Source organism: Cyprinus carpio, chromosome A15, assembly GCF_018340385.1.
Source record: "Cyprinus carpio isolate SPL01 chromosome A15, ASM1834038v1, whole genome shotgun sequence".
Classification (NCBI taxonomy): domain Eukaryota; kingdom Metazoa; phylum Chordata; class Actinopteri; order Cypriniformes; family Cyprinidae; genus Cyprinus; species Cyprinus carpio.
In genome coordinates, this window is record NC_056586.1 from 16,443,921 (window position 1) to 16,459,301 (window position 15,381).

At 38.4% G+C, this 15,381-nt stretch overlaps 1 pseudogene; it reads right to left on the minus strand.

Annotated features, from left to right (window-relative positions):
- Positions 1–15,381, minus strand: part of LOC109095810 — a 72,090-nt pseudogene that overhangs the window by 19,602 nt on the left and 37,107 nt on the right.

A 15,381-nucleotide genomic window follows, 5' to 3' on the forward strand; every position in this document is an offset into this window, starting at 1 on the left:
CCCTGTTGATCTCTCCTCCCAGCCAAATGCCGCAGGGTGTGTGTGTCTTTCAGCTCAGGTTCAAGACAGAAATGAGCAAGAAAGATAGACCTTTTTACACTAACAGAAAACATATTGTATGATAAAGGGTAGCAGATAGTCTGACCTCCAAGATTTTGGGGTTGTCCTGACGGCCAAGGGTGCCTAGGATGAGGCCCCATCTCTGGGCTGACCGGGCATTCTCTATGGCCTCCAATCTGGTGGCCCGCATTGCCTCATGCTCATAATACTCTCGAGAAAACACTTTACTGTATTGGTCATACCTGCAGACATGGAGAACAACACATTTACAAACAATATTATACTAACAAAACAGAAATGATTTTTGAATTTTTTGAAGAACATATGATAGTAGGATGTTGCTAGATAGTTGATATGATAATAGTGGCCAAAAAGGGAAGTTGGGTCTAAGAAAACTGACATCTACGCCCTTTATTCAAACCTTTATTAAGGATTTAGTAAGCATATTGTGTAGTTGTGCTTAAAGTGCACAACTAAAAAAAAATTGTAAAAAACTTTTTAATTGTTTAATTTGTGATAACGCAATAAAATATGCAGAATCATGAACATCATCTTGGCCAAGATGTCATATCATACAAAGCTTGCACTCATTATTCCCAGCCTATGATTCAAACGATCAATGCGCCAGGTGTTAGATATATTATTTCATGTTATTTAATGGGTTTTAGTTTTTAAAACTGGGCCAAGAGGAAGGAGCTGTCCTCTGCAACCAAGTAGGATATTACCAAACTGGCTAAATCTGGTCAACTGGCTTTGGATAATGCATGTTTGCTGGATTTGTAGACCAGAGAGTCATAAAAAGGTTGAGGACTATGAACTAAGGCAATAAAAATGCATGATTTAGCAAAAAGTATACAGCTTCACATTGATTTACCTGTATGCAGGTATATCTGGGTTGGCAATCATGATGGATTCCAAATGAAATCTTCCATCCTCAATATATCTTCAGAGAGAAACACAACTTTATCAGAGAGAAAGATAGTCTGAGTGGGCAGAATGAATAACATTCTGCTAACTCTGGGATTTGTGTAAGAAAATATAAAGGCCAATGGGTCTCGGCCTTGAAGACTCATAAACCAGATCAGAACAGTTCTAACATTCAGGAAGCAATCAGGGCAAGACCTACTCACTCTAAAGTCAAGGCAACTTTAACCAGCCGGAAAGCGAGTCATAGACACGGAGGCTGATGGGCTACAATCCAGCTACTCCACAAATAAACTTGCATGAAATGATTAGGTCATGACGCGGATAGCACACAAGCAGAACTCAACACGCTGATTATCCTCTGCCGTGCTGACAGGAGAAGACCTGCCATAGTTAATGGGAGTATAGATTAACCTAGCAATCCTGATGGACCCTGGGGGATGCAGCCACAATTAGAAAGGCTAATTAAGACACGTTTATGAAACACTACGGAACATAATGTGGGTGGGATCCCCCTGGGCCCAATGGAGCAAAGGCTAAACCAGCCATCCTTCACTCGTGTGCATACACACACACACACACACGCACACACACTCAGTGACAGAAAAATGCTCTTTATCATTCATTCTCCTTGTCCCTCAAACATACCGGCTCTGTTAGGAAAAAAATAAAAATAAAAAATCAGTTCTGCTGCCATGTACCTGCTAAGGAAACAGAAAGTATGGATGCACAATATATTAGTACCATATCAGTTATCAGACAATCAGCCAAATCAAACGAAATATCATCTTATCTGTATCAACCTAATTTTTTTTTTTTCAAATACTAATTTCTGTACAATAAAAGTAGTACCGCTTGACATAACTAGAAAAAAAAATTCCATCTCTTTTCTAGGTCAGGAAATCACACTTTTAAAATTCTCTTATATACAGTAAAAAATAATCAGGGTTCCCAAGACAAAATTAAACTTCAAGGGTTCTATCAGATGCCATTTTAAATCCTTCCACCAATCACAGAGTTAAAGGCACATTATTATGGGATACCACAGTAAATTACATATCAATGTCGCCTTCAAAAACGAATGCCTTCCTACAGTACCTCCTTATAGTGTTCTACCTGCAAAGGCAGCATTTTTTAAGCTGTTGACAAAGTCACTCACAAAAAAATTCCCCCTCCACACATTTTCAGTTTTCCTTTATATGTTGCCGTAATAAAACACACCAATTCTCCCGGAATAACGAACTGTCTCTTTCAAGGCCCTCTATTACAAATATTGCATTTAAAGCAGAGGCATTAAACTCTCAGAGGTTTCCCGGCTCAGCTTTTAACAGTATAACTTAAACGGCCACAAATTGATGCATTTGGTAGAGATGGCACCATTGAGAATACAAGATTAGAAATGGCCCAATTTGCAGTTCTTAAAACTGCTTTTCACAGCACCGACCCATTCACCCTCAGTTCAGTCCATTATGCCTTCGGCAATGAGACGGAGCTCCCTCTTGCTTCAGAAGAAATCCCAAGTGAAAACCAGAGGTCTGTGTGAAGACCTGTGACGTTCGTCAAATTTAATTAAATACGGCGCACTTTATGGTCCACCCAACTCAAAAGAGACTTTATGAAGGTGCCGATCAGCCATGAACCTGTGTAATTTTTCAGCACAAAGCTGCAATCATCTTCTCCGTGGGACTTTATTCAGACCCCCAGCCAACATATTACATCTTATGAGAAAGTCAGGCTCTGTATAAGCTTAATTAGCTGTTAATTATACGGTGGCGATTCGGCTTTGCAATATAACATCACATTACTACACTGTAGGCTGTCAGAGAAAGTTTTTTAATTTGATAGCTGAGGGTGAGGGCAAAAAGTAAATGATCTTTCATACAGACTATTTGCATAATAGCGGTGTCATTTTGGCGGTCAGTGACATGACCACTTGTGTATGTCTAATGTTGACAAGTGCCCTGATGAAGAGGTGATGGGTGAAAATTGAGATAAACATGCATCAATTTTCTTCCTTCCTCTCTTCCCTAACACACATACACACACACGGACTAACATTCATCACAGACTCTGCACGCTAGATTAAGAGGCAGAAAACTCAAACACACACACACAACCTCTCTGTGTACAGACACACACAGACAAGAGGTTTCCGTCTATCTCTCAGTAGCAGAGCTTGCTGCTCACGGCTGCTGTGTGATACAGAGAATAATAGATCACACACACATATACCTGCTGCCTAATGTCTCGTCTCTGTGTTACAACAGCACTTGACACGCTTCTCATTAAAGTCAGCTTGAAACTGCATTCGCAATGCATTTAACTTACGCAATGTGACATTTCAGAGAGAAACAATATTCTGCAAGTAAAAATGTGAGGCGGGTCGGTTTCCCTTACATGATGGCACTGACGTGCTTCTCCAGACGAGGTGAAGTGCATCCGAGGATCTCCCCAGGAGAAAGCGGCCGACACTGAGGTACCAACACCTTGTAATCTGGCTTTAGCTCTGCACTGCCTGCCTGTGAAGAGAAAGGAAAGGGACGCTGAGACCAAAGAAGCAACTTTCCCACCAAAAATGTGTTACACAGGAGCCAGTGCCTAATCTGGAACCACACCACATGTTTTCACCTTTCTTGAAAACGTGGTTCTGGGCTGGAAAATCTGGCTCTACACTAAACCCCTAAACCTGCGGGTACTGAACCCTAGAAACAGTAATGTCAGAGGTCTGAGGGCAGGATAATGTTCGGATCGAATAAAGTTTTAATGAAAGGACAGTCTCAACTTTAGCTTCTTTTGGAACAATTTTCGCTGATGAACAAACAGTCCAAATTTAGTCTGGAACTCAGGAACTCAGCATTAACTTTTTTTTTTTTCAACTTTTGTATAACAGCAATATCATAATCATGCTGAATGTACTGCATAGGACTGCATAGTATCAGCTTTGCTTTAATATATTATATACACTACCATTCAAAATTTTGGGATCAGTGAGATTTTTAATGTTTCTGAGAGAAGCCTCTTATGCTCACCAAGGCTGCTTTTATGATCAAAAACACAGTAAAAACAGCAATATTAAGAAATATTATTAAAATTTCAAATAAAAAATTTCTCCAGTTTTCAGTGTCACATGATCCTTCAGAAATCACTCTAATATGCTGATTTGCTGCTCAAGAAACATTTCTAATTATTATCAATGTTGAAAACAGTTGTGCTGCTTCATACTTTTATGGAAACTGTGATATATTTTTTCAGGATCCTTTGAATAGAAAATAAAAAAAGGCATCTATTTAAAACTTTTTTTTTTCAACAAATGACTTCACTGTCACAACTAAATGCACACTTGTTGAAAATAAAATAATTTATTTTTCTTAAAAACAAACAAACAAACAAACAAACAAATTCTAGAACGATTCTAGAAACTACTCTTAGTGTTAAAATATGTTCTTAAACTCATTAGACTTGTAAACAAAGGCTGTTTGTTTGTGTAGTAATACAGTCAGGTTCTGAGAGTAGCTTGCAGCTCTGGCTGAGCACTGGGTCTGGAACGTGCAACGACACCTTTTCAGTGGAAGGAAAGAGAGACAGATACAATCAGAGAAACAGTCATCCAGCACATCTCCCAACACCTACAGGCTTTCCTTTCCAACAAAATGGAAGCAAGGAAATGATGCCAAAAAAATTAAGGCAATAAAGCTGCAGTAATGCGATGGGGGCGGAGACATTACGGTTAAGATTTTGACGAGCAGAAAAAATAACAAAAACACATAAAACGTGTGCATTCACACCCCTCTGACCCCCAACACCCACCCACAGCACGGGAATGGGCCTACACACACATGATACACAGGCCGTGCTATTTCCAGAAATAACATGGGTCATTTTTAGGCAGGAGGGTGAAACTGACAGCGAGGAGGAGAGAGTGAAACAGAAAAAGAAAAAAAAAGCAAGGGAAGAAAATCTCACACTTATGTAATGTGGAGTGCTGAGTGCAACATGACTTCTGATAATTCATCCTCTTGTGCAGTTCAAAATAACTTTAACTGCATTTCACACCCACATACACAAACACACACTATTATAGGAGCAAACACACACACACACGGGCAGCCTTATGTGCTGTCAGAGACCTTGAAGCAGGAAGGTAAGTGATAGAGAGAGAAAGAGAGAGAGACAGTAAGCGAATCAGAGAACTTCTTTAACCGCAGGGAATAGTTATCACTGAGTAAGAAGCAGTGGGTCAAAGGTCACCTGTAAAGCAGCCACAAACTGGATGGTGCTGACGAGGGCAAGCGAGTGGCCAGGGGGAAAGTTGAGCCTGAGTGTGTCCAGGAAGTGGGCAGTGTCAATCTGGATGTCCACAAACACATACAGCAACTTGATGCCCTCAGTTGAGTCTATGGGGACTGGAGACACAAAACACATTAGCATATTACACTCAACACACATTCAAATGATTATTTAATTCATAGGTTGACTTCCAATATTTTCTCTAAACTGAAAAAACTAAATTTGGAAATCAACATTGTTTGTGCTACAGACACAAATGATCCCACAAATCACATGGTGCAATCCAGTCCTTCTGTGAAAAAAACAAAACAAAACAAAACAGCAAGAGTTTTTAACTCCACTTTACAAAATGATTGGTAAATAATATGCATCAGCTGTTTTTGATTTTTTTAATGTTATGATCCTGGATTTCTCCTTTTAGTATGAACCATTCCTTTTCAGATCCATCTGAAATTGCACACTGTGAGAGTACTGCATTTCATGAATAACTTCTCAACTTTGCTCTACTGTACAAGTATGCATGTTTGTAGTATGAGTACAACCCGCACATACTACATCCACTATGCTGGTATTGTCTAATAAGTTCATTGTCATAAACTGCAAACTCACAACAAAGTAAATAAATGTCTTAATCTCAGAAAAGTTTGTGTTAGTCAGCCTACCTCCGTTCTACTGATGACAGTAACTCAAGAAAAAAGAAAATCGTACAATTGCTATTAATGCCATTCATTTCACACCCCATTTAAAAGACAGCGGAGCTGAAAGAGGATGTCGGGCTTCAGTCTTCTCGCATCTACATTATCATTTATTGCTGATGGTCATAATTGCTGCTCTTCTTGTAGCATTCTCTTTAAAGCCCCTGCTCTAATGGCCATTTCACTGCTATTAGGCAAATGCCACATTTAGGGAGTGTTTTAAACATGGAGCCCATTTAACTATGTAAGAACAGACGGCAAGACAGTGAAGCAAGTAGGAAGAGAGGAAGTAAATTTACCTCTCAAAGCAGGAAGATCAACAGAGGCTTCATAGCAAGCACAAGTTGCCAAGACATCTATGACAAAGTACATATTTTGGAGAGCACTGCATATTTTAAAGAGATAGTTCAACCAAAATTGACTCATTCTCATGTAGTTCCAAACCTGTATGCCTTTTTTGTTCTTCAGTGGAACAAATAAGAAATGGAAATATCTTCTTCTTTTTTTTTCTCCATACAATGGAAGTCAATGGTAACCAAAACGGTTTATCATTTTTGAACATGGTTTTAAAAATCTTGAAAAAGATGGACAAAGTGAGAGAAATTGTTGATTAGAAACATATTTCATTCAGTGCTGAAAGGTATTGCTAAAGATAGCTCAGTGTAAATAAAAACATTACTTTACACAAAATGTCTGTGTGCCATGTGTTATTATGCTATATTCAATTGCATGTCAAGCTACCTCTTTGAGTTCCAAATCAATCAGTTATAAGTTTCCATAGCAGTTAGGATGATCCCTTATAAGGCAGCTGCCATTAGGCAATAAGCAGCGAGGCAGCTAACAAGGTTTTAGAACAGAGCTACTGAATAGATGTCATGGACAACATTTACGGTAAGTTACTAGAGGAAGTGATATACATGACTAGAGGAAGTGATATACATGAGAGAGAAAGAGAGACTTCTGGGAGAGAGATTTTACTGACTGTGGCAATAAAGTTTTTTTTCTTGTAAAGTTTTGTATCCAAGTGGGACACTGTCAGAATGCACATACATGCAGGGCTATTTTCATACACACATGAAACACACATGAGGCAATGACCTCTTTCTGCAGGTGCTAGAAAACAAAAGAAAAAGACGTGGAGGGGCCGAGGGGGTTGAAGTTAAGTGGAATTGATCCATTTCTCTTATCCAATTAGCACGGCAGACTGAGAGCACTTACTCACTGCAATTACAACTGTTGTCAATAAGAGTCATGGATTCTCCATCACCTCGTCTCCTTCCATTCTCTATTGTTTTCTTAAGGAGATAAAATATAAGCAGATATGATTGAGGAGGTTCATAAAATCGGGAAAAATTACAGATGCCTCAGATACAGGAGGTTTTTGGTTCATTATATAACTGTGGCGGGACAGATTGGCTGTAAAAGTGTTTGTGTTTGTGTATATATATATATATATATATATATATATATATATATACAGTATATATATATATATGTGTGTGTGTGTGTGTGACATTTCGTTACATCAATTAAAATCTATAGATGTCAATGAAATCAGTCTGTAAGTATTGTTATTACTGACAACATTTTCTGAGGGACAAAATGAACACTCACCTTTTTGCTGCTTCGTCAGCCATCATAAGTCACCATACAACAAAATAAAAGCATTTTGCACTTGCTTTCAGAACTGTTGCTAAATTTAACCTTTAAGACTTGAATATCGTTGGTCTCAAGGATATTGTGGAAAAGGAACATAAAAAAAGCCAAACAAACAAGCAGAGTGAAGAGAAGTGATATGTCAAGGAATTTCTAACAAAAGAAAATAATTCTTTGTATGTCCTACACATGAGGACTTCCACAAAAGGAGGTTTTGGGAGATTTTGTCAGGTGTATTTCACTCCTTGGTATATATACACTTACATACAGTATGTACAGCAATTAAAGAAGTTAAACTATTTTAATTTCTATACATACTGTACTGTAGCTTACACTGACAAATGCACCATTCCAGAAGATCTACTGTTGTTTGTTTGAATGTTTGTCTGCACATAAATGTGGTTGTTAAGGTTCGCAGGAGGCTTCGTACCTCAAAAACAGGATTAATATTACCTTGGCAAGCGCTGGTATTTGGGAGAGGTGTGATTGTTCTGCTGGAGATTTATTGGCCCTATTGATTTAGCATTTCCTCTACTGTATGTTGTGCTGCTGAAGGGCAGTGGGGGGTAAAAGAGCGGCTTCCTCCAGGCTGGCACGTCCAGGACACCGTTAATGCATGTTCTCTATTGATCTGCTGAGCACACATGCAGGCAGGGTCATTCAAAACATCTGCTATCTCTTACACATGACTGGTTACCATTCTGAGCTATTAAGAGCAGCTTTGCAAAGCACTTCAAGAGTAAATCTATACATCTCAACTTCTCCTTACCATGGCCGACTGTCTCAAACCTTTGCACTTAGAAACTCCCACAGAGTCTAGTTCTCAATTATTTTTTCAAACATGCAGTTGCCTGTCAATGAAAGACCCTGTAACACACTGACGAGAAACCGCAGGAACATAGAAAGATGATAGATGAGACGTCTTCCTTTATGAAAATTAATTTGTGGGTGTGCAGTCTATAAATATGTTAAAGGAAATGTTATAATACCCAGCTCTGAAGAATCTAAACCTCTCTGACTTACTTCTGTGGAACACAAAAGGAGAATTTCACACAACCCTTTTCCATACCAGTGTTATTTTAGTATTATATATTTACTAAAATATTTGTGTCAAGCCAACCACTCTAAGTTTGATTTTCCTCCCATTTAATTAAAGTTTAGTTTTTTTTTACTAATATATATAAGATTTTATTTCAGCTTTACTGCCATGACCAAAAAACTATTTGTAATAATTTTAGTTTTAATTAACAATAACAACAGAGTTGTTTCATACAATGAAAGTCAATGGTGACCAGGGGACTGTCATCTCCAAAAATAACAAAAATGCACCTAACGAAGTATCAAAATGTTTGCATTCCAAATAAGAAAGTAAGTCATACAGGTTTGGAGTGACATGAGGGTGAACAAATTATATCAAAATTTTCCATTTGGGTAAACTGTCCCTTTACTTCACATATAAGAATTCTGTGTGTACGCAACTCACTGAGACAACTGTGCCCATAATGCACCATGAAGTCGGCTCCTAAAGCACGGGCAGTGAAGTCCTCCATGCAGCAGGCCCCGTATGTCACATCTCCGATCACAAGTGTGTCTGCCTCTGTGAATCTGACAAACACAATCAACCAATCAGTGACCTTGATCACCACCCTATTTCAAATCAGATCAATCAGACTGTAAATAAAATGATGAGTCCACACAGTTGGCAGATCAATCACTCTCAAGCGGAAATATCACTCAGACATCCATGTCTCCAGTTAAGTGGGCTCCCGCTAGCCGTAAACTCATGCACTCTGTGCAGTCTGGAAAATCATCCAGAATAACCTTCAGAGATGACAGAGCATCGGAATATGATTAACATAAACCTTCCCTGATGGTAAACATTAAAGTTCCACGTTAAGGTTTATAGCTATGGATGCACACTGTCCTACGAACAAATTATTATCGATAACTTAAACTGTAGGTTCAAACCAGTGGTAATCACGATCTCTACTTCACCTGCCAACATTTTTACTGGAAACAAAACAAAACTACATTAAATTCATAATTTTTAAATATATATGTAGTTTTTTACATGTATTATTTAATATTTTTAAAATGTAAAATATATTATACATTTTTTGCACAAATTGTTTGATGATTTATTAAACTAAGTTATACATTCATAATTAAAAAATGTAAATTATATTTAAAAAAACTCACTTGAAAACCAATAAATTAATAAACATGTTTGCTGTAAAATCATGGCATACAGTAAAACAGATTTTTAATGATTACTTTGTATACTTTTTAGAAATTTTGACAAAGATAGTGTCAATGTCAGCAAGCTAAAAAATTTGGGCCTAGCTGACAAGTTTAAAAAGTTTACAGAATTCACAACCAAGTGTCATAGAAAATGTTTAAATCAGCATAAAAATGAAATGCACATACATGATCCAAAAATGATGAGATACAGCGGTAACCCAAAAGAGCCAGTGACCCAAAATTCTCATATTGACCTGCATTCTTAAAAAACATCATGGCAAGTATTTAATAAATATTTATTAATTCACCTGTCATTAGCAGGTGTGGAAAAGCAGTAGACTCTGAATGTAAGAATTTAAGTCTGCTAAATGATTTTTTACTACACAAGGGAAGACATTACTGAGCCACCATCTCCAGTACAGCACACTCTTAAGAGATGCTGCTACAAATTGTCCTTGGGTTCCTTCATTCACTCCGTAGGACAATTACAAGCATTCCAGTGAGGTGGATCTCTGAGGAGCAGTTTGAAGAACCAACGATCTGTTTTTGTTTGCTTCGGCAGGGGTCGTTAAGTGTTAGCACATCTATTGACTGGCGCACTGCTGCCACCTCTCCTCTGTGTGACATTTAAATGCAGGATAAACATGAGACAGGAGCACATAAATTATGAGTGAGAAAAAACGAGAGAGAATGAATATGCGAGGAGAAGAAAGGAGAAAAAAGAGAGCAGAGGCTTTTGTATGGGAAGATGGCTGTCTGGAAGCAGACATATTTAGGACAGGTATTATTAATAGAACACAGCCACATATTCTTTGGTTTTACACACACACACACACACACACACACACACACACACACACACACACACACACACACACACTGGCACTTCTAAACCCCTCCACCTGATTCACCTTCGAACCCAGGGGTGTCAAATTCAATTCCCGAAGGGCCGGAGTCTTGCAGAGTTTTGTTCCAACCCTGGTCCATTACACATTGCATGTAGTCTTCAAATAGCCTGAAAGACTTGATTAGTTGGATCAGGTGTGTTTAATTAGGGTTGAATCTAAACTCTGCAGGGCTTCAGCCCTCCAGGAATTGAGTCTGACACCCCTGTTCTAACCTCTCATTCAGAATGAACTGTTGAAAGTGGCCAGTACAACTCCATGACATAAGTACAGTCTGTACTGATTGTTCTGTTTGTGAATTCTTCTTTTTCTACTTCCTGTCTGGGTCCTAGACCCCCCCTTTTTTACTGTAATATGTTTAACTAAAATACAAGAATCTAGTTAGAATCACTATTGAGAATAATGGAGATTACAAAATAATAATGAAGTAAAAGTTAAATGTCTGGATGCTAATTAGAACATGGTATTGAGAACGTCTGAAAATAACTTCTAGGTGCTTAAGTGTTTAATTGTCCTGAAAATAAAATCAATGCAAAAAATGAATGAATGAATTAATGAAGGGCTAGATAAAAAAAAAAAAAAAAAAAATAAGGCTGTCAATTTAACACACACACATACTGTATATATATATATATATATGCAATCAATTTGATTAACTGGCATAACGCAGTTAGTTCAATAATACCTTTTTTTTTTTTTAATAAATCTGGACATGTTTTCTTGAAATTCACATTGGCTTTCTGTGTCTCACAAACACATAGACACACATACACACACATCGTCCTCTTCATAACACATGCATTTGTGTCTCATGCATGGCTTACTTCTGTAACCCAGTGCCCTCAAACACACCCTCTCCCCCCACACACAGTTATTCTCATGTGAAGGAACGCAGGCAGGCAGCCGTTGCTTGTAAAGCAGAGAGAGATGAATAAGGAGAGCTCATCTCGTAAATAAATATTTGCCGTGGTAGATTTGATTCTCTCATCCTTTCTCTCATCAAGGTCCCTCTCTTTCTGCCCATCTGCTACACATTTGCGCAGGCATATACACGAGTGGGTGGCATCATCACTGGCCCAAAACGATAAGACAAACACGAATAAGACGGTTCAAAACAATACATGTACAGTGGCCCAAAAGTACATGGGAACTCAAGTCTCACTTAAAAATGTATGAATGTCATTGCATCACATAACAAAACATCAAACTGTAGCACTGCACAGAGAAGCACCGCCCACACTGAAAACTCGCTGTACCAAAATCCCACTCCTCATGTTAAGCATCAAACATAGATGAGCAGACGTTGATTGTTGAAGTTGAGAGGACGGTACATTATGACAAATCCCATGAAACTCATAAACAAAAAAAAAAAAATGGTCAAAATATAAAGTTAAAAAAAAAATACATTTACATTGGCAGATTTATTTGTGACATTAGAAACATTTTCAAATTATATAGTAAATAAAGAAGGACAGTATTATAAGTATATACACACACACACAACATAGAAATTCTAAATATATCTATTCATCTTTACTTGCTTTATTTATTTTTTTTACTTTAAGACAGTCAAGCCAATAATCAAAGTCTGTTTCTTGTTAAAAATGACACTTACTGCAGTTATATTTTTACATTTCAATTCATTTTAGTCTACTTAAATTAAAATTTTAATTACAATTTAGAATCCTGTTTGCAATCTCTATTCAAATTCAAGGCCTTACACACACAAGACCCATAAGCAGGATGCAAATATGAAGTGCCTGTAAATCTGTCGCCTGTAACGATGACTACCCCTGCCTGCTGTGACAAAACACCTGCAAAACCTCATTGTCAGGTTTCCTTATTTGCACAGTATATCCGATTAACACCAACTAGAAGAGCTTGCGGATGAAAAACTGAAATACATTAAAATAAACCTTGAGAGTCAGATTACCGGAGCTTATGTGAGAGAGAGATAGTGCTTGCTACCTGGGAATGATGCTGTAATTATGGAGCAGGAGTGTGGATCAAGTTCGTGCTCCCGCTGGGACCGAGGCTCAGAGAGAGTTAGATGAGGGGTTTTAGTCGTGATTAGCGCTTCACACGCCCCTTGAAATGTTGACCGCAGGATAGAAGAGTCAATGTCACATATGGCCTGGTATGCTTCTTACTGTAGCTCTGCTCTTCTCCCACTGAAATCAAATCCACCGTCTCTCTCTCTCTCTCTGTCATGCTATCTGGCTCCAGCTTCAGCATCTGAGCTGAAATGTCATTAAGATGCAATTAAGATGTAGAAATGTCTGTGATCTCAATAACAGGGCTTGTTAATTAGTGTCTCTGCAACAGCCAGCTCGCACAAAACAAAGTCACACTCACAGAGCAGATCAAATTCTGTTTATTTTGAGGTTTAAATTCTAGATTTTCAAGGTGGTTTCAGACCTTTGGATCTCACTAAACTCAGCCAAGGCCTGGCACTCCCTGTTAGTGTGATGGTTGTTGTATGGTTTAGTGTCTCTCTCTGACAAATTCTCATAAACTCCATAGACAGTTTATGTGTCTCTCTGCCATGTCTCTCTCCCTCTTTCAGAGCAGTGAGACGGAGTTACGCTTCTGCAGGACCGGTCAGCGTCTCTGCATGTCTCTCATTCTCTCAGTTAATGAACATTAGGGGTGTGCTGTGTCTGGAAGCGGATCCATCCGTTTAAAGCTATTCCTACTGTCTCTCAGAGGTGAAATCTTTACTTGGCTTTGACAGGACTTTCATCAAAGCTCAGCGTGAGCGAGGGGCTTCTGGCTCAAAGCACTCTTGTTTGTGAATATCTTTCTCTTTGGCCACTTAATCAAAGCCTTCAAAGCAAATGATTTCAAATAAATAGTGCCTTTTTTTATGACTGCTAATTGTCTGGAATAGGGCAGCCAAGCAGAGTTAGAGAAGTGATAATTATCATTATAAAAATATTTCAGAAGACATGAGAAATAGAGCCAAGTTATGATTTTATAACTTGTACATTAAAGATTAAAGATCTAAATCCCTGATTATTAAACATGCAAAGCTAAAATATTGATTATTGATTTGTGTGCACAACGGGACACATACAGTACATGACTGACATGACGTGGCAGTGGTATAAAGATACAGTAGAGCCTTTTGCCAGAACAGCTGCTTCTCTGTGATTTGAAGGAACACTTTTGAAACAGAGTTCCATTCTAGAACCGTGGAACTGCTTCGCTCTTATTTATATTACTGTCAAACATAATAAAAGTTTAATAATATTTCACATTTCCAACAAAAACCCACCATATTCCAATAGATCTATATATAAAAAAAAGGCCACCTACCTAAAAAACTATCCTAACCCATCCCAAATAAGAGAGTATATATAGTAGAGATAGTATATAGTAACAAAACAAAAAATCAAAACCAAAACACACCAAAGCGAAAATACCTGTGTGAACTTGAGGGCAACTGACTAAACACATCCACTAATAATCACCTTGACACCAGTTGGTTAAAGGCCAACTGGCTTAAAAATGGCTTAGAAAATTGAAGTTAGTTTAAAGGGGTCATATGATGCTGCTAAAAAGAACATTATTTTGTGTATTTGGTGTAATGAAATGTGTTTATGCGGTTTAAGGAGAAAAAAAACAACACATTTTCCATATACTGTACATTATTGTTTCTCCTCTATGCCCCACCTTCTGAAATGGGTCGATTATTACAAAGCTCATTGCTCCGAAAAGCGAGGTGTGCTCTGATTGGCCAGCTATCCAGTGCATTGTGATTGGCCGAATGCTTCAAGCATGTGACGGAAATGTTACGCCCCTTAACAGATTGTGATGCCTTGTCCGGCCGGAGCAACGAGATATAAACATAAAACCCATTTTAAACGTGATATAAACATGATTTCTAGTCATTTCCTCTTTTGGAAGGCCAAACAAAGTAGTATCGCTTTCTCAACAAAACAGCATCACACACCGCAGGTCTTGAGTGAGCGGAGGCCGGAGGCCTAGAGTGAGCAGAGGCAGGTGGCTTGAGAACAGCGCAACAGGTGCATTCTACGAAGGAGCATACCTTGGGCTTGAGGCAACCACATGTGACGACCCTGGGCTGGACTCCGTTTCATCTACGGTGAAAGCCAATTCTGTAATCCACAGTGCAAAGTTGATGTAATTCCTCAGTGACCAGCACGGATCAGCTCCAGGCATGACGAAGCGGATATCATCCACTTTTGGAAGGCCAAACAAAGTAGTTTCACAGTGAAACACACAGCGTCTATATGACATGGTGGTGGTGGCGGCGGCAACAACAATACTACAATGAAAATAAAAGGTAAGCCTTCTTTCTTTGCATGAACATCTGGGTGGCGTTATGCAAATCTTCCCACATATTGACGTAGAGATGTGGGGGTGTGTTAGAACGAGTCGTTTTAGGGGGGCGTGGACGAGTCTAAACATTTATAAAGAATATCTCTTTGGATTTGAGACTTTAGTCTTTGCAACTTTACATATCTTCTTTATGCACCAAGAGCTTGTAACACTCCAAAGAGAAAGGAAAATTTGAAATCGCATCATGTGACCCCTTTAAAAAAAAAAAAAAAAAAAGGAAAAAAAAAAAAAAGCATCTAATGCAATGA